This window comes from Osmerus mordax, chromosome 12 (assembly GCF_038355195.1).
Source record: "Osmerus mordax isolate fOsmMor3 chromosome 12, fOsmMor3.pri, whole genome shotgun sequence".
Classification (NCBI taxonomy): domain Eukaryota; kingdom Metazoa; phylum Chordata; class Actinopteri; order Osmeriformes; family Osmeridae; genus Osmerus; species Osmerus mordax.
Genome location: NC_090061.1, coordinates 16,241,270 through 16,267,661, shown reverse-complemented (window position 1 = coordinate 16,267,661; position 26,392 = coordinate 16,241,270). Strand labels below are relative to the sequence as shown.

Sequence of the window (26,392 nt, the reverse complement as noted above, 5' to 3'; positions counted from 1 at the left end):
CACTGCTTTTTGCACTGCATTACAAAATTGGATCTTGTACATTTGTATTTTTTGTAATATTTGTATTTTTGTATTTTTATATTGTAATTTACGGCAACTTATATTTTATTTTATTGTATATTTAATTCAATTCTAATCCCACTTAGTACTGCTAGTCTATGTACCCTTAGTATAGATAGTCCACATATAAAAATGTTAGATCCCTCTATGTTTATTGTATGCACCTTCCTGCCAAAGCAAATTCCTTGTCTGTGCAAGCTTTCATGGCGAATAAATCCCATTCTGATTCTGATTCTGAAAATGCAACGATGGAGCAGTGCAAGCCAATTGTTTGTAAGTGTTGACGTATCTACCAGTCCTGCTGTACTCAGGAATGTTGTGTACAGATGTATGTGTAGATTAACTGAGTCATTCAACAGCATCATTGCAACAGTAATGAACCCTGCAATGAGTGTGGTTGGTTCACTTCGAGATTGTGGGACCATTGGCGTTTTAGTCTATACGCTAATATCTGAACATTCTTTTTGTTTATTGTGGAACTCCGTTGTATTAATTTCTTATTGTATGTGTTTTATCTTTTTTTGGTCCGTAATAAAGAAATAATAATAATAACTAGAGAGGGTACAATTTCTGGTGAAATTGTAGGGTGTGCTTGCTTGCGTCGGTTGCACAGGGGGGTCTGTTTTTTTATGACATTTTTACAACTGATATTTCTGTATATTTTATATAAAAATGCATATTTATTATTTATAAAGATTACATAGATTTAAAAGCATTTTTTTTTGCTGCTCATTTACAACTGAAAATACGAGTGAAGTGTAGAATGAAATAGATCTTCTCATTTAACGTTCCGTTGTACGGTTTAGGCTGAAATTAATTATTTTCATGAACAGATTGACAAAGTTTAGGCTGTGGCAATGAAGTTAAGGTTAGCAGTTAGATAGACTTTTGATTTAAGTAAGGGGAGTGCCGAACATGTTCTGTCGCCGTTTGACTTCCTACAGCTGTGTAGATGTTTTTGTAGTGTCTCGCGTAGGCTACAGCGTTGCAGTGAGCAACACTGGTTTGAAACAACAGGTAATGATAATTTCACCCACAAATCGTTTACTTGTAATGTAATGTCATCATAAATCCTACAACAAAAATGTATTTGTGAGGAATGTTTATTTTAAAGATTGAAAACAGATGCATCATAGACCACTGTAGTATGTGTTGCCCGGGCAACAGAGGCTAATGTCATGATGCTAATGCTTCAGTGAAATAGTAGACTACCGTTTCCGAAAGTAGATGTGGGCCTACTTCCTTAATAATATCAGCTAATATTGTACATTACATTTCATAATTGTGTTTCACATCACAAAGTAAAATGAGTAAATAGTTATCACCCTGGCCTCTTTGCTTGTGGCGTTCCTGCAGCTGCCTTGCAGTAAAGCTATAGTTAGCCTAGCTATCCCCCAAGTTAACAGATGTGAAACGAATGTTCTGCTACAGGTAGTCACGCGTGTTTTCGTGACGGTAGTGACGTTAGTAACGTCAGTGACTGTGGCTAGCAAATTAGCCACCGTTAGCTTCACTTTTCACCAAAAAACGCAATTTCTACTTAAACCATGCAACGGAACGTAAATAAAAATACAACCAACGCAATCGCTACCAAGACGAACCTCTTGACACCGCCGTTGTGTATGTAGTCCAAATATTGACTGATCCTTAGGGGGGCGAAAATAAATAATAATAATAAATAAATATATATGTGAGAGAACAAAGGTTGTGCTCTCGCCGAAGGCTTGAGCACACCCAACTAGAGAGGATACAATTTCTGGGGAAATTGTAGGGTGTGCTTGCTTGCGTCGGTTGCACAGGGGTCTGTATATTTTATATAAAAATGAATCGGGCCTACTTATTATTTATAAAGATTACATAGATTTAAAAGCATCTTTTTTTTGCTGCTCATTTACAACTCAAAATACGAGTGAAGTGTAGAATGAAATATGATGTCTTCTCATTTCCCCTGCAAGAGGCAGCTGACAGGCTGAATCAAAACGAATACATTTGGCAGACCGGTGTAAAAATGGACCTAATCTCTATGACTTAAACGTCCTTTTAAGTTGTCCCTTCTCGTGATATTTTCAGGCATTTAGCCTACTCATATTGCATTCATTCATTAATAAAGAACCCCCTTTGAAGATTATTCTACGACTTTACCGGCAGAAGATAGAATCGCGATTCAAACAGTACCATCTGCTAACTGAAAATATGCCCCCAAAAACGTAAATAAGCTTGACATTTATTTAGTGGAAAATCGCTCATTCATAAAAAGCTCACTGGTAGCGATCATTGTCAGTAACAACGCAAAATGCGATATAGCCCTGTGTGGAGAAGCTGCCCCGGTAAATTGTACTACTACGGTACAGTACTAGACTACTGCTGTGTTCGTCTTGGTAGCGATTGCGTTGGTTGAATTGTATTTAACGTTCCGTTGTACGGTTTAAGCTGAAATTAATCATTTTCATGAACAGATTGACAATGTTTAGGCTGTGGCAATGAAGTTCAGGTTAGTAGTTAGATAGACTTTGATTTAAGTAAGGGGAGTGCCGAACATGTTCTGTCGCCTTTTGACTTCCTAAACAGCTGTGTAGTGTAGATATTTTTGTAGTGTGTCTCACGTAAGCTACAGCGTTGCAGTGAGCTACACTGGTTTGAAACCACAGGTAATGGTAATTTCACCAACAAATCGTTTACTAATGTCAGAATAAATCCTACAACGAAAATGTAAATGTGAGGAATGTTTATTTTAACGATTGAAAACAGATAACGCTACATCATAGACCACTGTAGTATGTGTTGCCCGGGCAACACATACTACAGTGATGTCATGCTAATGTCATGATGCTAATACTTCAGTGAAATAGTAGACTACTGTTTCCGAAAGTAGATGTACTTCCTTAATAATATCAGCTTATACTGTACATTACACATGACAATTGTGTGTCATATCACAAAGTTAAATGAGTAAATAGTTATCACCCTGGCCTCTTTGCTTGTGGCATTTCTACAGCTGCCTTGCAGTAAAGCTATAGTTAGCCTAGCTTTTAGTGATGGGTCGTTCGCGAACGATCCGGCTCTAAGAGCCGGCTCTTGAAGGTGAACGTCGGGAGCTGGCTCGCATATCGGAAGAGCCGACTCTATTTTTAATAGATTAATACAGCCTATAAAAACTAAATGATTATGAAATAATGAATTTTAATTGTATTTAAAATAATTGACTAATTCAAAGAACAACAAAAAAATAATTGTAGGCTTAAAGGCGCACACGATCATCCTCACATTCTGTTCCTGTCAATCCTGCATGACGGAGGGCCGAGCCAACTCACACACAGTCAGAGAGTAGTCAAAACTCGGAGGAGAGCCATGACAAATCAATGCATTTTTAAAGATATGAGGTTACAATCGAGTATGATTTCATTTCATAATTTAATTCAAATAGTTTTCACACCCATCAGTCAAATTCATAGTTAAAACATGTATTTTTTAAAGAGCCGTTCGGGAACCAAAAGAGCCGGCTCTTTTTGGTGAGCTGAGCCATACGAGCCGGCTCACGAAAAAGAGCCGCAATGCCCATCACTACTAGCTATCCCCCAGGTTAACAGATGCGAAACGAATGTTCTGCCAAAGGTAGTCATGCGTGTTTTCGTGACGTTAGTAACGTCAGTGACTGTGGCTAGCAAATTAGCCACCGTTAGCTTCACTTTTCGCCACAAAAACTTAACTTAAGCCTAAACCATGCAACGGAACGTAAATTCCAATAGAAGCAACTCAATCGCTACCAAGACGAAACTTTTGACACCTACGTTGTCTATGTAGGCCAAATATTGACTGAGTTTTAGGGGGGCAAAAAGAATAGAAAATAAATAATAATAATAACTAGAGAGGGTACAATTTCTGGGGAAATTGTAGGGTGTGCTTGCTTGCGTCGGTTGCACAGGGGTCCGTTTTTGAATGACATTTTTACAACTGATATTTCTGCATACTTATTATTTATAAAGATTACATAGATTTAGAAGCATTTTTTTTGCTGCTCATTTACAACTGAAAATACGAGTGAAGTGTAGAATGAAATAGATGTATTCTCATTTCCCCTGCAAGAGGCAGCCTCAACGTTGAATCAAAACGAATACATTTGGCAGACCGGTGTAAAAATTTACCTAATCTCTATGATTTAAACGTCATTTTAAGTTTTTCCCTTCTCATGATATTTTCAGGCATTTAGCCTACTCATTGCATTCATTCATTAATAAAGAACCCCCTTTGAAGATTATTCTACGACGTTACCCGGTAGTAGAAGATGGAATCGCGATTCAAACAGTACCATCTGCTAACTGAAAATATGCCCCCCAAAACGTAAATAAGGTTGACATTTATTTAGTGGAAAATCGCTCATTCATAAAAAGCTCACTGGTAGCGATCATTGTCAGTAACAACGCAAAATGCAATATAGCCCTGTGTGGAGAATCTGCCCCGGTAAATTGTACTACTACGGTACCGTACTAGACTACTGCTGTGTTCGTCTTGGTAGCGATTGCGTTGGTTGAATTGGATTTAACGTTCCGTTGTACGGTTTAAGCTGAAATTAATTATTTTCATGAACAGATTGACAACGTTTAGGCTGTGGCAATGAAGTTCAGGTTAGTAGTTAGATAGACTTTTGATTTAAGTAAGGGGAGTGCCGAACATGTTCTGTCGCCGTTTGACTTCCTAAACAGCTGTGTAGTGTAGTTGTTTTTGTAGTGTGTCTCGCGTAAGCTACAGCGTTGCAGTGAGCTACACTGGTTTGAAACCACAGGTAATGGTAATTTCACCAACAAATCGTTTTCTAATGTCATAATAAATCCTACAACGAAAATGTATATGTGAGGAATGTTTATTTTAACGATTGAAAACAGATAACGCTACATCATAGACCACTGTAGTATGTGTTGCCCGGGCAACACAGGCTAATGTCATGATGCTAATACTTCAGTGAAATAGTAGACTACTGTTTCCGAAAGTAGATGTACTTCCTTAATAATATCAGCTTATATTGTACATTACACATCACAATTGTGTGTCATATCACAAAGTAAAATGAGTAAATAGTTATCACCCTGGCCTCTTCTCTTGTGGCGTTTCTGCAGCTGCCTTGCAGTAAAGCTATAGTTAGCTTAGCTATCCCCCAAGTTAACAGATGCTAAACGAATGTTCTGGCAAAGGTAGTCACGCGTGTTTTTTGTGACGTTAGTGACGCAGTGACGTTAGTAACGTCAGTGACTGTGGCTAGCAAATTAGCCACCGTTAGCTTCACTTTTCGCCACAAAAACTTAACTTACGCTTAAACCATGCAACGGAACGTAAATTCCAATAGAAGCAACTCAATCGCTACCAAGACGAAACTTTTGACACCTACGTTGTCTATGTAGGCCAAATATTGACTGAGTTTTAGGGGGGCAAAAAGAAATAAAAAAAAAAATAATAATATATATGTGAGAGAACAAAGGTTGTGCTCTCGCCGAATGGCTTGAGCACACCCAACTAGAGAGGATACAATTTCTGGGGAAATTGTAGGGTGTGCTCGCTTGCGTAGGTTGCACAGGGGTCTGTATATTTTATATAAAAATGCATCGGGCCTACTTATTATTTATAAAGATTACATAGATTTAAAAGCATCTTTTTTTTGCTGCTCATTTACAACTCAAAATACGAGTGAAGTGTAGAATGAAATATGATGTCTTCTCATTTCCCCTGCAAGAGGCAGCTGACAGGCTGAATCAAAACGAATACATTTGGCAGACCGGTGTAAAAATGGACCTAATCTCTATGACTTAAACGTCCTTTTAAATTGTCCCTTCTCGTGATATTTTCAGACATTTAGCCTACTCATATTGCATTCATTCATTAATAAAGAACCCCCTTTGAAGATTATTCTACGACTTTACCGGCAGAAGATAGAATCGCGATTCAAACAGTACCATCTGCTAACTGAAAATATGCCCCCAAAAACGTAAATAAGCTTGACATTTATTTAGTGGAAAATCGCTCATTCATAAAAAGCTCACTGGTAGCGATCATTGTCAGTAACAACGCAAAATGCGATATAGCCCTGTGTGGAGAAGCTGCCCCGGTAAATTATACTACTACAGTACAGTACTAGACTACTGCTGTGTTCGTCTTGGTAGCAATTGCGTTGGTTGAATTGTATTTAACGTTCCGTTGTACGGTTTAGGCTGAAATTAATTATTTTCATGAACAGATTGACAAAGTTTAGGCTGTGGCAATGAAGTTCAGGTTAGTAGTCAGATTGTTTCAACTATTGAAAGACTTTTGAGTAAGGGGAGTGCCGAACATGTTCTGTCGCCGTTTGACTTGAACAGCTGAGGAGTTTTTGTTAGCTACTCACACTAGTGTCTCGGGTAGGCTACAGCGTTGCAGTGAGCTACACTGGTTTGAAACCACAGGTAATGATAATTTCACCAATAAATCGTTTACTAATGTCAGAATAAATCATACAACGAAAATGTATATGTGAGGAATGTTTATTTTAACGATTGAAAACAGATACATCATAGACCACTGTAGTATGTGTTGCCCGGGCAACACAGGCTAATGTCATGATGCTAATACTTCAGTGAAATAGTAGACTACTGTTTCCGAAAGTAGATGTACTTCCTTAATAATATCAGCTTATACTGTACATTACACATCACAATTGTGTGTCATATCACAAAGTAAAATGAGTAAATAGTTATCACCCTGGCCTCTTTTCTTGTGGCGTTTCTGCAGCTGCCTTGCAGTAAAGCTATAGTTAGCCTAGCTATCCCCCAAGTTAACAGATGCGAAACGAATGTTCTGCCAAAGGTAGTCACGCGTGTTTTCGTGACGTTAGTGACGCAGTGACGTTAGTAACGTCAGTGGCTAGCAAATTAGCCACCGTTAGCTTCACTTTTCGCCACAAAAACTTAACTTAAGCCTAAACCATGCAACGGAACGTAAATTCCAATAGAAGCAACTCAATCGCTACCAAGACGAAACTTTTGACACCTACGTTGTCTATGTAGGCCAAATATTGACTGAGTTTTAGGGGGGCAAAAAGAAATAAAAATAATAATAATATATATGTGAGAGAACAAAGGTTGTGCCCTTGCCGAAGGCAAAGCACACCCAACTAGAGAGGGTACAATTTCTGGGGAAATTGTAGGGTGTGCTTGCTTGCGTCGGTTGCACAGGGGTCCGTTTTTGAATGACATTTTTACAACTGATATTTCTGTATATTTTATATAAAAATGAATACTTATTATTTATAAAGATTACATAGATTTAAAAGCATTTTTTTTTGCTGCTCATTTACAACTGAAAATACGAGTGAAGTGTAGAATGAAATAGATGTCTTCTCATTTCCCCTGCAAGAGGCAGCCTCAACGTTGAATCAAAACGAATAAATTTGGCAGACCGGTGTAAAAATTGACCTAATCTCTATGACTTAAACGTCATCTTAAGTTTTTCCCTTCTCATGATATTTTCAGGCATTTAGCCTACTCATTGCATTCATTCATTAATAAAGAACCCCCTTTGAAGATTATTCTACGACGTTACCCGGTAGTAGAAGATGGAATCGCGATTCAAACAGTACCATCTGCTAACTGAAAATATGCCCCCCAAAACGTAAATAAGCTTGACATTTATTTAGTGGAAAATCGCTCATTCATAAAAAGCTCACTGGTAGCGATCATTGTCAGTAACAACGCAAAATGCGATATAGCCCTGTGTGGAGAAGCTGCCCCGGTAAATTCTACTACTACGGTACAGTACTAGACTACTGCTGTGTTCGTCTTGGTAGCGATTGCGTTGGTTGAATTGGATTTAACGTTCCGTTGTACGGTTTAAGCTGAAATTAATTATTTTCATGAACAGATTGACAACGTTTAGGCTGTGGCAATGAAGTTCAGGTTAGTAGTTAGATAGACTTTTGATTTAAGTAAGGGGAGTGCCGAACATGTTCTGTCGCCGTTTGACTTCCTAAACAGCTGTGTAGTGTAGATGTTTTTGTAGTGTGTCTCGCGTAAACTACAGCGTTGCAGTGAGCTACACTGGTTTGAAACCACAGGTAATGGTAATTTCACCAACAAATCGTTTTCTAATGTCAGAATAAATCCTACAACGAAAATGTATATGTGAGGTATGTTTATTTTAACGATTGAAAACAGATACATCATAGACCACTGTAGTATATGTTGCCCGGGCAACACAGGCTAATGTCATGATGCTAATACTTCAGTGAAATAGTAGACTACTGTTTCCGAAAGTAGATGTACTTCCTTAATAATATCAGCTTATATTGTACATTACACATCACAATTGTGTGTCATATCACAAAGTAAAATGAGTAAATAGTTATCACCCTGGCCTCTTTTCTTGTGGCGTTTCCGCAGCTGCCTTGCAGTAAAGCTATAGTTAGCCTAGCTATCCCCCAAGTTAACAGATGCGAAACGAATGTTCTGCCAAAGGTAGTCACGCGTGTTTTCGTGACGTTAGTAACGTCAGTGACTGTGGCACACTTTGCGTGCACACATTACTTGTCCCTATCTACACTCACATCAAGGCTAGGACGTAGGTTTGGGCTAAGCCCCTAATGTTTGCAACGTCTGGCTCTGTCCCTGCCTACCACCACACCATAATTAGATATAATCTAATTATGTGGGAAACACTATGTACAATTGAGATCCCCACCTAATATCAAATAATGTGAATTCAGATTAGGCAGCACCAAAACAAGTTTATTCACAGATCTCCCATCATTCAAATTAGGACCATAAACATTAACTAAAAGAATGGGATTATGAAGCAACTGTCCCAAGACAATAATATAATGGCCTTGGGGGTCAGCAATGCTGTTAGAGACAGATAACTGGATTATTATACATTTAGTCATTTAGCAGACGCTCTTATCCACCATTATAGTGGTCCCTCTTGCCTTTGCATTAAATTTAGAACGAAAAAATTGTCCCACCCCATGGTGTCTTTAATCTTAGGTGATCTTAAATAAGTAAATGTGTTTCCTGGAGGAAAGTTTTAAGACTTCTAAGATGAGAACATTTTAACCTTTCACATTCCAGGATGTAAATCTAACTTGTGGCATTCCCGACACATTACATTCACATGATGTATTAGTCATTGTTTACTAGGGTATCGATGGGTATCGAGAACCGGTTCTTGTTTAGAACCGGTTCCCAGTGAATCAATTCCTTGGAATCGTTAGCAAAATTCCTTAAAGATCCTGTAAAGTGGACCTGGAAACAAGTTTTAAGTTCGCCACACCACAGAATAATGTGTTATTAACTACCCATCCAAATTCGAATGAAAAAATAACACCGACAAGTATGTTAAATTAGGCTTTGAAATCGTGAAAAAATCAGCAGTCTTCTCTGCTTGAGACTGGGGGGGGTGTGTCGCCTGAAGGAGCTGAAGCTCCGCCCCTCGCTGCCTAGTGCCTACCTCCGACCCAGATAATGGACGCTATGTCAAGCGGAACAAAACCGTATAGAATTAGAATGTATTTGTTCAATGAGTGAAACATACAGATGCATATAAATGAAATGTTCCCCTGAGCTGTAACAGTAAAAATGGACACCAGAGACAGCAGACAGTGAGCTCTCCAACTAGGCTACTTCTAACACATTAGCTACCATTTCACCAAAATACCATCATTCTACACCGAGTAACCTAATATCAATTTAGAGGTTTGCACTAACTCATAGCAGAGATACCTCTGGAAATGTTATCTAGTATAATTATAACAAGCACACAGAACTGAGTGATGAACTGCTGGCGGCGGTGGATGGTCCAGGTGAGACCGGAGAATGAACGGCCGGAGGGGCGATGCTCGGTACGGCTCCGCGCTGCAAGAGAAGCCGTGTGAACCCCGGTGAACACCGTCTGTCTCTGGTCCATGTTAAAACTGTCCGCCGTGAAATGGTCAGTGCAGAGGCAGCTGTTGGAGTTTATCCGAAGCATTCCATTAGCGTGGCTCTTCACAAAATCTATCCACCTATTTTTCCTTTCATTATCAATAGTGAACTTAAATGGCGTTGCAGCGCAGCTGGAGTTCTTGCATCCAGGGAAGATGCAGTTGCGGGTGATGGGAGACATCCTGAAGCTAGCTAGCTAGCTGATGTAGGCTACAATAACAGTACAGCAGGAGGAGCCATTCAGTGATCTGATGTAGATAGGGCGAAATGACTAGATAGGGCATTTTTTGGCTCCGCCCATTAAAACCTGATCTGAAAACGAAAGAGAAACTGTTCTTTGGTTTAACTCCACATTTCAGTCAGACAAAGTTTTAGCGCTTTGCACATGCTTTCAGGAACTAATTTCACACGTATATAATGTACTTAGAAGCAAAACATGGAATTTACTTTACAGGATCTTTAACGATTCTGTTAACGATTCTTTGTGCCGTTAAACAATTAAAATGCTAAATTTAATAATGGATTAAAAATCGATATGCTCAGTTTAATAATGGGACACGCGAACGTCTGTCTGAATAAACTATAAAAGTTCGCGCATAGACAGACTGCAGCAAACATGGCAACTAGGAAGAAGCTTTCTAAAGTTTGGTTGTATTTCACACCACAAAATGACAACAACGCCACTTGTAACGTGTGTAAAAATTATATTTCGTCGAAGGGAGGAAATACTACAAATATGAAGAAGCATTTGAACACACAGCAAGGAATGAAGTTACTGGAACGTCATGTGTTTAATGCATGCAACAGCACAGCTAACGTTCGCGCTTCATCTCTAACTATCTAAGGTAGAGCTAAACTGCTCAAAAGTGATCACAACCACTTGTTACTGTGTGAAGCAATTTGCCTTTATTGTGTGTAGTCGATCTAGTTATCTTCTGTCCCGTCGTTTGAAGCATACATTTTAGCTCCAGCATTCGTCTCCCATTAGTATTGATCATTTCACGTTATCGGGGCGGCGTGTGTTATCAGCATACGTTCGCGTGTCGCATTATTAAACTTAGCATTTTAATTGTTTAACCTTTTAATAGTCCTGTTAAATGTGCCTGAAAACGCCTAAACAACCTACCCAAAGTACATTGAAAGCTGTTGTTGAACCATTTGGAGTAGGCTACATGCATGTAAATGGTCTCTTTTGAAAGGTGACACTGAAGTTATTTCCCCTGTTGTTAGGACCCCTGTAAGTCCTACTGGTGTTGAGTAATAGAAGCTTGAACACAAGGAAACTGAAAGTTTCTATCTCCGACTAGATTTGACCACGTCTAGGCCTGAAGAGGCCTAGACGTGGTAGGTATTAGCTCATTTCAGAGCCAGTCAAAGCCAGTTTGAGAAATTCGTTTAGAACGAGTGTGTGTGTGGGGGGGTGCAGGACGCACAGACCTAGTTGGCTGTAGAGGGGAACATCGATAAGAGAATCGATAAGGAATCGAATGGTTAAGCAGGAATTGATAAGGAGTCGGAATCGTTAAAATCTTATCAATACGCATCCCTACCATGCACCCTCCTGTAACTGGTGTTCCAGCAAATCTATTTCAAGATTAGCCTTTATTCTTCTGCCCTAAGTAGCACTTGCTTCATGAGATGCAGTTTGTACAACTTATTTATTGGTAACTGGGAATACATGAGATTACATTAAATTCCACAGTCCAACATGCAGAAATCACCTGCCATTAAATGAACATCTCACAGCATCCATGCTCTGTTCAACAGGATCAGAATGTGCAAATCGTTTTTTTTCTATTCATTATCCTCTTAATGTCAGTCTAACTGACAATTCCACAAAAGCCTGTCAATAAAAGTACATGGGGAGAGAACTACCAGTAGCGACCATACTTAGGCATCTCTGCATCCATTTCTGCGCCAGGAGTGAACGTCTCTTAATCATCTTAATAATCATCATCATCCTTTGATGAAAAGCATTCTGTTGGGGGTTACTGCTACTTCAAGTTGAAATAGGCATCAAATGATATTTACTTTGTATCATGTCAAATATGATTAAAACCAAGGTTACGTATAGGCTACAATCACAAATTTATAGGCCTAGGCAAAATATGCCTTACCTGTTCGTAATATGTTTTTATATTTAATATAACATTGAACATGCTATTTAAGTTAAGTCCACCACTTTTTCACCTGTTATATTAATGGACAGTGTAGTTAAAGGTTCAATGTATGGACTGGCTACTGCATTCAAGTGTATGCATTGACTAGGCCAGCAATTGGGAGTCAGTTGGCTGAGTGGTGAGGGAGTTGGGCTAGTAATCTGAAGGTTGCCAGTTCGATTCCTGGTCATGCCAACTGACGTTGTGTCCTTGGGCAAGGCACTTCACCCTACTTGCTTCGGGGAGAATGTCCCTGTACTTACTGTAAGTCGCTCTGGATAAGAGCGTCTGCTAAATGACTAAATGTAAATGTAAATGTAATTGTCTCCCACGCCAATTCTCTCTACGCTGCTACAGACATATTGCTTTTTTTTTCCGGAATATGTGCTCAGATTCACCATAAACACGTATTAACTCTTCTATCTGAAGTGTGGTGAAATAGGACGTTTTTTTGTTGCCAGGTTGTCTCATGCCCGCGCTTAACTCGGAGTGTACGTACTCCGAGTTGATTTAACAAATTCGTCGTCATCGGAATCTGCCGCTTGTCCAGGGGTCGGGTCGCAGGGGCAGCAACCTAAGCAGGGAGGCCCAGACTTCCCTCTCCCCGGCGACTTCCACCAGTTCTTCCTAAGGGACCCCAAGACGTTCCCAGGCCAGCCATAGTCCCTCCAGCGTGTCCTGGGTCTTCCCCGGGGCCTCTTCCCAGTGCGACGTGCCCAGAACACCTCACCAGGGAGATGTCCAGGAGGCATCCTGATCAGATGCCCGAGCCACCTCAACTGGCTCCTCTCGATGCAGAGGAGCAGCGGTTCTACTCTCTGAGCCTATGACCGAGCTTCTCACCCTATCTCTAAGGGAGAGCCCGGACACCCTGCGGAGAAAACTCATTTTGGCCGCTTGTATTCGCGATCACTACCCACAGTTCGTGACCATAGGTGAGGGTAGGAACGTACATCGACTGGTAAATAGAGAGCTTCGCCTTTTGACTCAGCTCCTTCTTCACCACGACGGACCAATGCAGAGCCCGCAGCCCACATTGCTCCTCCTGAATCCGAGGTTAGACAATCCGAAGGACCCTCCTCTCCAGAACCCCTGAATAGACTTTCCCAGGGAGGCTGAGGAGTGTGATCCCCTTAAAGTTGGATCACACCCTCAGGTCCCCCTTTTTAAAGAGGGGAAGCACCACCCCGGTCTGCCAGTCCAGAGGCACTGTCCCCGATGTCCACGCAATGTTGCAGTCGTGTCAACCAAGACAGCCCTACAACATCCAGAGCCTTAAGGAACTCCGGGCGGACCTCATCCACACCAGGGGCCCTGCCACCGCGGAGCTTTTTAACCACCTCGGCGACCTCAGCCCCAGAGATAGAAGGCCCCCCCCCCAGTCCCCAGACTCTGCTTCCACGTCGGAAAGCGTGTTGGTGGAATTAAGGTCTTCAAAGTATTCCATCCATCCAGGACGTCCCCCATCGAGGTCAGCAGCGCACCATCCCCAACAAATTAAAATCAGCTTTTTCTGGAACCAAAAAGTCGGTGTTTCCAATTTTAGGGTAAATCAACTCAGAGTTCAAGGTTAGGTTCAAAGTTTGTTGAACCCGCTTTCTGGACCAGAGCAGGCTAACTGTCAGGCTTAGCCCTTGTTGTTGCTTAACTAAACATTCCTGTAACACTGACCCAATGGGAAAAACAATGATTCACCAAGGACTTTCTGTCATGATGCCATATTGAACTTTTTTTAAATATTTTTATTGTTTTAAGAATAAGTGCAAATCACATTACACAAAGGAATAACTTTTCCTTTTCCCCTTTCCCTAACCCTACTCAACATACCCAGAACAACCTGCCTCATTAACCCTCGTGCTGCCTTCGGGTCACATGACCCAAAGGTTCATAACGAACCATCATTGTGTTTACCCAATTTTACCCAATACAAAAACAAATAAAAATAATTTTCTTTTAACCATTCCAATGTGGGGGGTCTGAGACAGCCAGACAGTTAAAAGAAAATGCTTCACTTTGTTTTTGTATGAGGTAAATTTGTCGCAATACGACAGTGGGTCACAATGACTGATGGGTCAGAATGACCCGAAGATAACACAAGGGTTAAGGGTCAGTAACAGCAACAGCTGAAGTAATAATAGTGTTATGAGTGGAAACAATATCAGGTATAATTTAGTCATTTAGCAGACGCTCTTATCCAGAGCGACTTACAGTAAGTACAGGGACATTCTCCCCGAGGCAAGTAGGGTGAAGTGCCTTGCCCAAGGACACAACGTCATTTTGCACAGCCGGAATCGAACCAGCAACCTTCGGATTACTAGCACAATTCCCTAACCGCTCAGCCACCTGACTCCCAACCCAATAATATAACCACAGTGAGTTATAACATAAATAATACAAAAATATAAAATAATCAATATCAGGAATACCCTTAACACTAGAAGCACAGAGCAGCACCCTGCTTTCTTGACTTTTCCCAGTATGTATTTCTTTCTTCAAAATCACACAGGGGAAAGTTGTTTTGGTCATGTTTTGGTTAAATTACGCATTCAGCTATTTTTGTCCCTGCCTTTCAAGGTTGCAATTCTTCTTTCTATTAGGAAATATTGCAAGGGTTTCCTTGCACAAGTCTGTCATTCAGACAAAGGTTATGCAACCTAAATAATATATGTATAGCAAAATATGTATAGTTTTTATATAGTTTATAATTATGTGCAAAATGATGACAAAAATGTAAGTGAATTCTGTGAAGTGTAAGTCTGGGTGTCAACCTGCCCCCAACTCTCATATGCTAAATTCTGGAGTTACTGGATAGAGTTTCAATTTGATGGCTCTCAAACCTCATTGTGTAACTTATTGTAGCATTGCTAGTCATATGTTGATAAAAGAGGGTCAAGATTTGTTCTGATTAGTTGTTTTTGTGTATAAAAGTAATTGAGAAGCATTAGGCCTCATTCACCAATATCTTCCTAAGTTATTTCTTATATTTGTTCATAAGAAAGTTCCTAAGAGAAATCTACGTGTGATTCATGACGTGTGCTTAAACAGCAGAATTTACATTTACATTTATTCATTTAGCAGACGCTTTTATCCAAAGCGACTTCCAAGAGAGAGCTTTACAAAGAGCATAGGTCACTGATCATAACAACAAGATAGCCAAAAAACATTGCGAGTAGCCAAAGCATGAAGCACACATTGTGAACAACCAAAGTAAGTGCCAAAGGGAAGAACCATAAGAGCATGTAGTTAAACAAGTTACAATTAAACAACATGAACCGCTATAAGTGCAAGTGTACCTATGGAAAAAAGCAAGCAACAGTAATAAAAACAATATATCACAGCGAGAACAAAAATTTAAAACAGTTACCACTAACCACAAGAGCAACAAGTCTCTAAGCAAGAGACATTGTGATCCTTGAGGAAACTAACATCGGGTCAAGCGAACCATTCCTAAGTACCGTTGTACTCCCGGAACAAGTGCGTCTTGAGCCTTTTCTTGAAGGTGGAGAGACAGTCAGTATCTCTGATGGAGGTGGGGAGTTGATTCCACCACTGGGGGGCCAGACAGGAGAAGAGCTTGTGTTGGGACCGGGCGGTCTTGAGCGGTGGGACCACCAGGCGGTTGTCTGAAGAAGACCGTAGGTGACGGGTGGGGGTGTAAGGTTGCAGGAGAGACTTGATGTAGACGGGTGCAGTCCCGTTCACTGCTTGGAAGGTCAATACCAGGGTCTTGAATCTGATACGGGCCATGATAGGTAGCCAGTGGAGAGAGACGAGGAGCGGGGTAACATGGGAGCGTCTGGGTAGATTGTAGACCAGGCGGGCCGCTGCGTTCTGAATCCTCTGAAGAGGGCGGGTTGCACATGCTGGGAGACCAGCGAGCAGCGAGTTGCAATAGTCCAACTTGGAGAGGACAAGTGCTTGGACTAGCAGCTGGGTGGAGTGCTCAGACAAGTATCTCCTGATCTTCCGGATGTTGTAGAGGGTGAATCTACACGACCGGGAGACCGCAGCAATGTGGGCCGTGAAGGAGAGCTCGTCGTCCATGGTAACCCCAAGGTTCCTGGCAGAGAATGAAGGGGTCACCGTCGCAGATCCCAGGGTGATTGAGAGATCGTGGGAGATGGAGGGTTTAGCCGGGATGATGAGAAGTTCTGTTTTGGCGAGGTTCAGCTGGAGGTGGTGCTCGGTCATCCAGGCGGAGATGTCTGTGAGGCAGGCCTCAATCCTAGCTGAGATCCCCGGATCGGTCGGGGGGAACGACAGGTACAGCTGCGTGTCGTCAGCGTAGCAGTGGTAGGAGAAGCCATGGAAGGTGATGATTGGTCCAAGTGAGGTGGTGTACAGAGAGAAGAGGAGGGGTCCAAGGACGGAGCCCTGTGGGACACCAGTGGAGAGCTGGCGAGGTCCTGACAGTTTGCCTCCCCAGGAAACCTGGTAGGATCTTCCCGACAGGTAGGATGAGATCCACTGGAGTGCAGTGCCAGTGATGCCCATCTCAGAAAGTCTGGCGAGCAGGATCTGGTGGTTAACCGTATCAAACGCTGCAGAAAGGTCCAGCAGAATGATGACAGGGATGACCTGGAAGCCGCTCTGGCAATTGTTCGCAGGTGTGTTCTTAGAATGATGAATCCCAATATTTCGTAAGTTGAAAGCTCATGCCCCGTTGCTCCTATTTAGCATAGGTAAATGCCCTGTTAATTCCCATAAAAGGGCATGATATGGCAGTAGGGCTGCACGATTATGGCCAAAATGATAATCACGATTATTTTGATCAATATTGAGATCACGATTAATTATCCAATTATTTGTTGATTTTAACCAAATCAAATGTTATTGTCACAAGGCATTGTACCTGCATAATGGATGTGAATAAACCTTAAAATATACAATCAATAAAAAACAAATATTCCATAACAGAATGTAACCAAATGAGAACATTTCAGAACTATGCAGAAAGACTAGTTTACAGGTTTTTGGAAAGAAACACTAGCCTGTCAACATTTTCTGGCTGAGTTGATGTTGTGTTTTGTTTAGTTTTTGCAACGCATTTTCTTGGCCCTCATACATTCATCGTATTGAACTTTATGGTGTTTTTTTAAGTGGTTAAAAAGGTTTGTTGTGTTGCTTTGTGGCGCCAACACAACTTTACGGCACTCTTTGCATATGACCAGACCTGTTCTTGTTTTGTGTCACTTGCCTTGAACCCAAAATGCTTCCACACAATGGATGACGATCCGATTCTCGGGACAAGGTCCTCGGCCCCCGCTACGTTAGACATTTTTTTGTTTTATTTGTTAAGATAGTAGCCTTATGACCGACTGCTATCTGTTGTGGAATTTTCCTCATGTTACTCTGTCGTCTGTAACCGTCTACATCTAGAAAGTAAGCTGTGTGGTGCAGGGAACAACTCTGATTGGCTCATGGAGGCACGTGATCAGACATTAGGTGTATTGCCTGCAGTTTGGAGAAAGAGTTTACCATAGCCCAATACATAAAATGACCAATTTTCCGACTCCTCCCCGACTGCAAGCGGCAACTCTCGCTGGTCGTTTCATGCAGCCGATGTCGAACGCACCTATTGGTTTACGGAGCGCAAGATTGGCTTTGCAAAAAAGAACTTTGATACGGAGCGTTCTTTGAACGGAATGACGCATTTTAAATATCGCTCGATCACACGAATTTGATCGTGTGAAGTCGAAATCGTGATTGTTATTAAAATTTGATTAATCGTGCAGCCCTATATGGCAGGGCCGTGTGCACACTCAGAGAAATGTCAAAACGACATGGTAAAGACGCTGGAGGCCTCGACAAAAGACAGAAAAACTTTAATAATTCTGAAGTGGAGGTACAGCTGTAAGAAGTTAGTGACAAACAACACATATTTAATAGCGTCAGCTGTGGATACAAAGCAGTAAATAAAACCGATGCATGGAATGCAATTACTCATGCAGTGAACGCTGTATCTGGAGAAGTGCGCAGAACTGATTAAGTGAAATGAAATGGTTTAACTTTAATCTGAATTCTGAAGCAAAACAACATATTTCAAAACATAGCCTAGAAGACAGTTGACTGTTACAAAATATCCATGAGGACTGCTCTTGGTAGCCTAAAGCATCCCAACAGGTACTCGTCACTCTCTGCAAATAAATCGGTATCGGTCACGGAAGATGCGTTCCCTCCTCAGGGGACAATCGGCAAAGTTTTGCAGCAGCAATAAACACGGCATTGTGTGATGTTGTCTTAGTGTGCGGAATAAGACTACTTTGGGCCTATAAATACCGTGATAAGTCACTTATTATTGGATGGCAAGGTTCCCCGTTAACATAGTTGATGTGAATTGAAGGCAAAGCAAGGCTAGTTAATTTAAATAGGCCTAGCACAATTCATACACCATGGCAATTAAAAGTGCTTTACAAATGAGCAGAAGTGTAAGTGTAGTGTGTATTTATTAAAACAAACATTAATTATGTGTAAAATAATAAAAAATATTAGTTGCAAGATTATAAAGGAGACAACATATTCAATTTTAAATTAGAACGGACGAAAACGGTGTAACATTTTGCGCAAACATGTCAGCTCTCAATTGTGCGTAAGAGTGCTCTTGGGTGTGTGTACATTCTGCTCTTACTTAAGAACAAATCCCAATTAAGAAAACATTGGTGAATGGCAGAATCTTCGTGAAAAATGCATAAGTGGGGTTTAAGAGCAAATTTGTTTCTTAAGAACATTTGGTGAATGAGGCCCATTGTTCTGTGGATTCTTGATCTCCTGAGACATTCTCCTCAGCTCTGGCTTGTAGTCCTTCTCCTTCCTCACATCTTGCTTTCTATCTCTGGTTTTACAATAATCATGGTAGCGTAGGTAAGAGTTAACCTTCATTTTGTAACATGTTTGCCTTGTAATAGATTTAATTCAATTGCAATGTTATTGGGTGTGCTCAAGCCTCCGGCGAGCACAACCATTGTTCTCTCTGATATATATTAATTTTTTATTTTTATTATTATTATTTTCCCACCGCTAAGGATCCCTCAATATTTGGACTACAAAGACAACGTTGGTGTCAAAATGTTCGTCTTGGTCCCGATTACGTTGCTTCTATTGGGAATTACGTTCCGTTGCACGGTTTAGGAGCTTACAGCGTTTTTGTGGCAAAAAGTGCCTTGTGTCCAAAAAAGGAACTTAGTGCCAGCCTAACGTCAGCACACGTTAGCAACAACGCATGGATAAGACGTGCATAGATGTGCTAGTAAGACTGTTGCACAGCAAGTATCGTATCGTGCCGTGGTGTACTAGCAGCATCATACATTTATGTATGAAAGTACATGTAAGTAATCTCACAATAAATAATGTATTTAAACTCAAGCTTGTGTGGTGCGTCGCTGTCTTCAATGCCACAGCCTAAACTTAATTTCAAAAGAAAAGTTTTTCATTTCCGGCACATTCAAACAATCCCCTCAGTGAAGTTTGGCTAGCAACAGCAGCTAGTCTAGCTTGTACCGGGGTCAGCTTCTCCATGCAGGGCTCTAGACTGAGACCAAATGGTCGCATTTGGCATTGCTACTGACAATGATCGCTATCAGCAAACTTCTTTTGAATTAGCCATTTCCCCCTAAATAAATGTCAAGCTTATTGATGTTTTTGGTGGCATATTTTCAGTTAGCAGATGGTACAGTTTGAATCACGATTCCATCTGAAATCCTGCCGGTGACAACGTTGTTACAATAGCTTGTTTCAAAGGGGGTTCAGATTGTTTCAAAGGGGGTTATTAATGAATGAATGCAATATGAGTAGGCTAAATGCTTGAAAATATCACTAGAAGGGAAAAAATAAGCGCAGCTAGTTCAGGCAGGGCAATCGGGCAGCGCGCAACATCCGCTCATTACCACACCATTGTTAGCCAGCACAAGCCCATTGGGCCACGTCCGATAAGACGGCATTAAATGGCTGCGCGGATACGCACACACACGCTCACTCAGCCCATTTGTTGTATGATCAGTGCTGCTGCCACCCTCCACCATCCCCTTCTCCCCCATGCTGTCTGTATGTTCTATCCATCAGGTGGATTATATCTCTATTGTTCCCTGCCTCATATGTCATGTATGTATGTGTTGCATCGAGGAGGCAGGGAGTGCTTCCCTTAGATCATCCACTCCGCCAAAGTCAAACCTACATGACCATGTCATGTAACAATAAATGCTCAAATCTAATATGTGATTGTCTTGACTGAACTTAAGGTGATGTTTAAGTCATAGAGGTTATGACCGTTTTTACACTGGATTGCCCAATATCTTCGTTTGATCCAACTTTTCAACTGAGGCCGCTATAGTTTATCACTATTCCCTCTTGCAGGGGAAATTAGAAGACAACCGTTTCATTCTACACTTCACTTTCAGTATTTTGAATTGTAAATGAGCAGCAACAAATGTATGCTTTTAAATCTATGCAATATTCATAAATAATAAGTATGCATTTTTATATAAAATATACAGAAACATCAGTTGTAAAAATTACAGTTTATAAACGGACCCATCTGCAACCGACGCAAGCAAGCACACCCTACAATTTCCCCAGAAATGCTGTATCTATCTGTTGTTGTACATGTTATTCTGTTTTAAAATGACTCTTGGGGAATTCAGTTTGTTATTAAGTTTGGCGCATTATTTGTTTTTTTACAACAGTAAACAATAGGAATGCGTATTGATAAGATTTTAACGATTCCGACTCCTTATCAATTCCTGCTTATCGATTCGATTCCTTATCGATTCTCTTATCGATGTTCCCCTCTACAGCCATAGGTCTGTGCGTCCTGCACCCCCCCACACACACACTCGTTCTAAACCAATTTCTCAAACTGTCTTTGACTGGCTCTGAAATGAGCTAATACCTACCACCTCTAGGCCTCTTCAGGCCTCTGTTTTCAAAACAAAATCTAGTCGGAGATAGAAACTTTCAGTTTCCTTGTGTTCAAGCTTCTGTTACTCAACACCAGTAGGATTTACAGGGGTCCTAACAACAGGGGAAATAACTTCAGTGTCACCTTTCAAAAAAGACCATTTACATGCATGTACTCCAAATGGTTCAACAACAGCTTTCAATGTACGATTTGTGTGTTATCAGCAAACACGAACGTTTGCTGATAACACACGCCGCCCCGATAACGTGAAATGATCAATAAGATCAATACTAATGGGAGACAAATGCCGGAGCTAAACTGTATGCTTCAAACGACGGGACAGAAGATAACTAGATCGACTACACACAATAAAGGCAAATTGCTTCACACATGGATTCTGTTCATAACTTATATGGACAGAATTTCTAGGCGCAGCCAGGGCGTTGAGGGGGTCCGGTTTGGGGACCTCAGGATCGGGTCGCTGCTTTTTGCAGATGATGTGGTCCTGTTGGCTTCATCGGGCCGTGACCTCCAGCTCTCACTGGAGCGGTTCGCAACCGAATGCGAAGCGGCTGGGATGGGAATCAGCACCTCCAAATCTGAGGCCATGGTTATCGACCGGAAAAAGGTGGAGTGCAATCTCCGGGACGGGGAGGAGATCTTGTCCCAAGCGGAGGAGTTCAAGTATCTCGGGGTCTTGTTCACGAGTGAGGGAAGGATGGAGCGCGAGATCGACAGGCGGATCGGTGCGGCGTCCGCAGTGATGCGGGCTCTGCATCGGTCCGTTGTGGTGAAGAAAGAGCTGAGTCGAAGAAAGGCGAAGCTCTCTATTTACCAGTCGATCTACGTTCCTACCCTCACCTATGGTCACGAACTGTGGGTAGTGACCGAAAGAACGAGATCGCGAATACAAGCGGCCGAAATGAGTTTTCTCCGCAGGGTGTCCGGGCTCTCCCTTAGAGATAGGGTGAGAAGCTCGGTCATCCGGGAGGGGCTCAGAGTAGAACCGCTGCTCCTCCGCGTCGAGAGGGGCCAGTTGAGGTGGCTCGGGCATCTGATAAGGATGCCTCCTGGACGCCTCCCTGGTGAGGTGTTCTGGGCACGTCCCACTGGGAAGAGGCCCCGGGGAAGACCCAGGACACGTTGGAGGGACTATGTCTCACGGCTGGCCTGGGAACGCCTCGGGGTCCCCCAGGAAGAGCTGGTGGAAGTGGCCGGGGAGAGGAAAGTCTGGGCCTCCCTGCTTAGGTTGCTGCCCCCGCGACCCGACCCCCGGACAAGCGGAAGATGATGGATGGATGGATGGATGCTTCACACAGTAATAAGTGGTTGTGATCACTTTTGAGCAGTTTAGCTCTACCTTAGATAGTTAAGAGATGAAGCGTGAACGTTAGCTGCGCTGCAGCATGCATCGAACACATGACGTTCCAGTAACTTCATTCCATGCTGTGTGTTCAAATGCTTCTTCATATTTGTAGTATTTCCTCCCTTCGACGAAATAGACTTTTTACACGCGTTACAAGTGGCGTTGTTGTCATTTTGTCGTGTGAAATACAACCAAACTTTAGAACGCTTCTTCCTAGTTGCCATGTTTGCTGCAGTCTGTCTTCGCGCATGCGTGCGCAAACTTTTATAGTTTATTCAGACAGACGTTCGCGTGTCCCATTATTAAACTGAGCATATCGATTTTTAATCCATTATTAAACTTAGCATTTTAATTGTTTAACGGCACAGAGAATCGTTAAGGAATATTGCTAACGATTCCAAGGAATCGATTCACAGGGAACCGGTTCTCGATACCCATCCCTAGTGCATGGTCACAGGTGAATAATGTTAATTTTAGGAACAATAGCCTATATAAATACTCACTGAATTTCTATTTGTCTGCAATGAAGAAGTCCAAATTAAATTTCATTGATTTGTATTTATTTTGTTTGTTTATTTCTTTTATTTTTACAGGGACAGTGCACATTAATCAACGTTTCAGTAAAAGTGCCGGTTTTAGCCATCCGGCTAATTTTCAACCGCAGTCCCTGGGCAGGTTATTAAAAACAGTTACAATACAAACAATCATTAAACAATGATCACACGCAAGGCAACGTAGGACAAGCAAGACATAGCATACAGATAGAGCAACATAGAACAAAAGCAACAAGACAAAATCCATAAGTCATTCTCGCAAGTGCTGAGAATGTTGCTCTCCTGACGTATAACGAAGCGAATTAAATTTTGTTCAAGATCGGTCGGCTGAACCAGGAAAGAACACCCCATGTCTGCCAACTGTATCAGGCTCAGAAAGGGGGAGGGGATAGGTAGAAATACAGAGTTTGTTATGGAAAACCTGCTAGCGAGCAAGTTAGGTTCACAGAGTCGGTGACCATGGACACTGACCAAAAGTTTGCGTTACCTCTCTTTCTGTAACGGAAAACCCAGTTAGCCTTATTTCAGGGTTACCCAACTTTTCGGGAATAGCCCCTAGGTTAGTTTTGCAGAATAAGCTGCTATAGTAACTGAGCTTCAACTACATTGAGCTGGCTTTATGGAACCGAATCAATTGGATCGAATCGACTAACTGACATAAGCCTGTCTCATCTGGTAAACTCGCCTCAGGACACACAAGCTTAGGGATGTTCGAAAAGCATTCAAGTGTTTTATAAACTAGATCAGGTCAAAGCTAAAGCTCAACGGACTGTCTAACTTGAAAGAATACCCCATTCCAAACCTTGAAGACCTTAGCTGAAGGTGAGCACTTCTCCAAACTGGACTTGACAAGCCATGATTATTAATGGTCAAGTTAAATGGATGCATTAGTAGAAAAATATCATCAGGCATGTTCACCTACTCCAGACTTCCTTTTGGGTTTCCTCAAGTCCAGCCATCTTCCAAAAGACCATGGAAGACATCCTGCATGGCATTAAGAACACCACAGTGTATTTGGATAATTTCTGAGTGGTGGTTGTAAAGGAAGTTTTCCGACGACACTGTATTTGTAGATTGATACCATTTTCCGGATTGATACAAATTATTTATTAGAATATTACGGCACAAAACAGAATACCCTGTGACCCGTCTATACCGGAAGACATATTGCTACAATCGTTCGGCAGAGAGGTGGCATTCACCATTCACACAAAACATGGTTAGACAGAAGCTTCCTGCAACCTAAGCGAGAGTAAATCACCCCAAACCACATTGGGTAAAGGACTCATCTGGGATTTGAACAGGAGCCCTCTTCGCCAGGTACCTTCCTTTGTCAACGTACTGTAAAGGGCTCTTCCGGGATTTGAACCCAGGACCTCTCGCACCCTAAGCGAGAATCATACCCCTAGACCAACGAGCCACATTTTGGTGGTGGTTTTGGTTGATCAATTTGTTTTCACAAAACATGTTTAGACAAAAGCTCCCTGCACCCGAAGCGAGAATCATACCACTACTAGACTAACGAGGCACGTTTCTGTTCGTGTTTTGGTTGACTGATTTGTTTTCACATAACATGCTTTGAGTCTTTTATAAACATATGGTCATCACAAAACAATCAATGTAACTGTCCCATATCTCTTCTGTGATTGTCTCAATCCCTTAACCCTTAGACGCGTGAGTTCTAAATATTTACGACGCTCCCACCAGAGTGAGTTATTTTTCCGAAACGGAAGCTAGCCATCTTTAGTTAGCTTCCGTTGCCTAGCAACCTAGCATAATACTCGTAGCAATGCTACTACCTGCTAGGGTTACTTGTTAGCTTCCTCATTGTAAATTTTGAAGCCATACTATAGCGTTTGTCATATAGTTTTTGTCTATCGGAAAATAGTCAATTGGAATGTTCGAAATCACACGTGCGACGCTACGCTGTGGGGCCCGCTTTCGAACGATCGCATATGTGCGACGCTACTCCTTAACGGGTTAAACTAGTCACTGGCTGTCCATTATTAATGAACAAAAGAGTTTTAAAGTTTTACCACTACTAAAACATATTTATCCTAAAATTTCCTATGTTCCTCATCAAGTGATGAGGAACATACCCAGTACATGAAGGAGGTACTTACAATTAGAAAACAGTGGGACAGAAGTCTGAAGAGAAGCAAATGTAGTTGTTTTAGGCTACAAGACAATGCATCCAGTAGCAGAAAAAGTAAAGGCTATCAAAGATGCAGCTGTTGTTGTTGCTGTTGTGGCACAACTATTTGTATGGTTGGAGATACAATCTTTCTCTATACTGGTGCATTATGATGGCTAATCTCAGGCATTGCATTGTGCACAGGATAAATTTTTCTTTGTTTTACCTGGTAAACCATGAATAGGCTACATCTTTCAGGCTGTTTTCGGTAGATGCGATTTGCACCAACAACTTAACACATAACTTGAACCATAATCGGGCCAGGTACAGTGCAATGGAGTCAGTGCAAAAATACTGGGTGATAAAACACATATCTAGGATCGAATGCAAATATTGTTTTATTTTTATTTTCTCCACTGCGGCCGGTGCTCGATGCTTCGCAAAAAAAGAAATCCAGCCCAACAAGTGCTCAAAACCAGCTCAAAATGCCTTAAAACTTGCCCAATATTTTTTGGGTGTACAACGGAGGAGTTACCACATTTATCCAATAGATGCCTTTGTAGTTAAAATTAAAATATGACTGGTTAATTAATATTTTCCTTGTTTTCTGCTATTCTCACGTTTCCTTGGTTCATTACAACAAATTATTTCATCATGCCGCTTCCTATCACCACAAAACAGACACACAGAGGAACAATTACTTAATGAAAGTGAGGAGACACATTACTAAAGGAAGTGTGTGTAGGTTATAAACACTTACTGCTCGCTCTCCCTACACACTTTCCCCATACGTACTGTTTCCCTCTCTCCCAGCGCATGTCACCACGGGGCAGAAAAGCGACGGGTGCATGAGGTTTAGAAGTATCCCAAAAACCCGCCACCCGCGACCAATAAGCTTAACAGCGTCCCCAGTCGATTGCATTTTCATTTTCATGTCACAACGTGTTGCAGTGCTTCATGAAATCTGTCAAACTCGCCCATCAAAGTCAGTGGGTGGGGCTAACGGTGCTACTCATTTACCATCCTCCAAAACCAAACCTACAGGTATATGATCTCGGTGTGTCCGACCACAAGGTCTCAATGGCCTTGACTTTTATGCTGCCTACTACTAGACCTAAGCATCCAATGTCTTTCCGGTACTGGAAAAGCACTGACACAGCCATAGGTGGAAATCCCGGCGGGGACAGGGGGGACACGACCCCCCCATCCTGGGAAAAATATGATTTGTCCCCCCCAATAAATCACTGTAAACATAGGGAAATGTAAATAATATTAATAATATACATTTAAC

At 41.6% G+C, this 26,392-nt stretch overlaps 1 long non-coding RNA gene across 1 annotated transcript in view; it reads left to right on the top strand.

Annotated features, from left to right (window-relative positions):
• The first annotated feature begins 12,403 nt into the window (after positions 1-12,403).
• The window catches only part of LOC136954180 (uncharacterized), a 116,330-nt gene continuing 102,341 nt past the window's right edge, over positions 12,404-26,392 (top strand). The window contains exon 1 of the long non-coding RNA XR_010878092.1: positions 12,404-12,477. This is a non-coding gene — a long non-coding RNA (uncharacterized lncRNA). The remainder of the gene's footprint in view (positions 12,478-26,392) is intronic.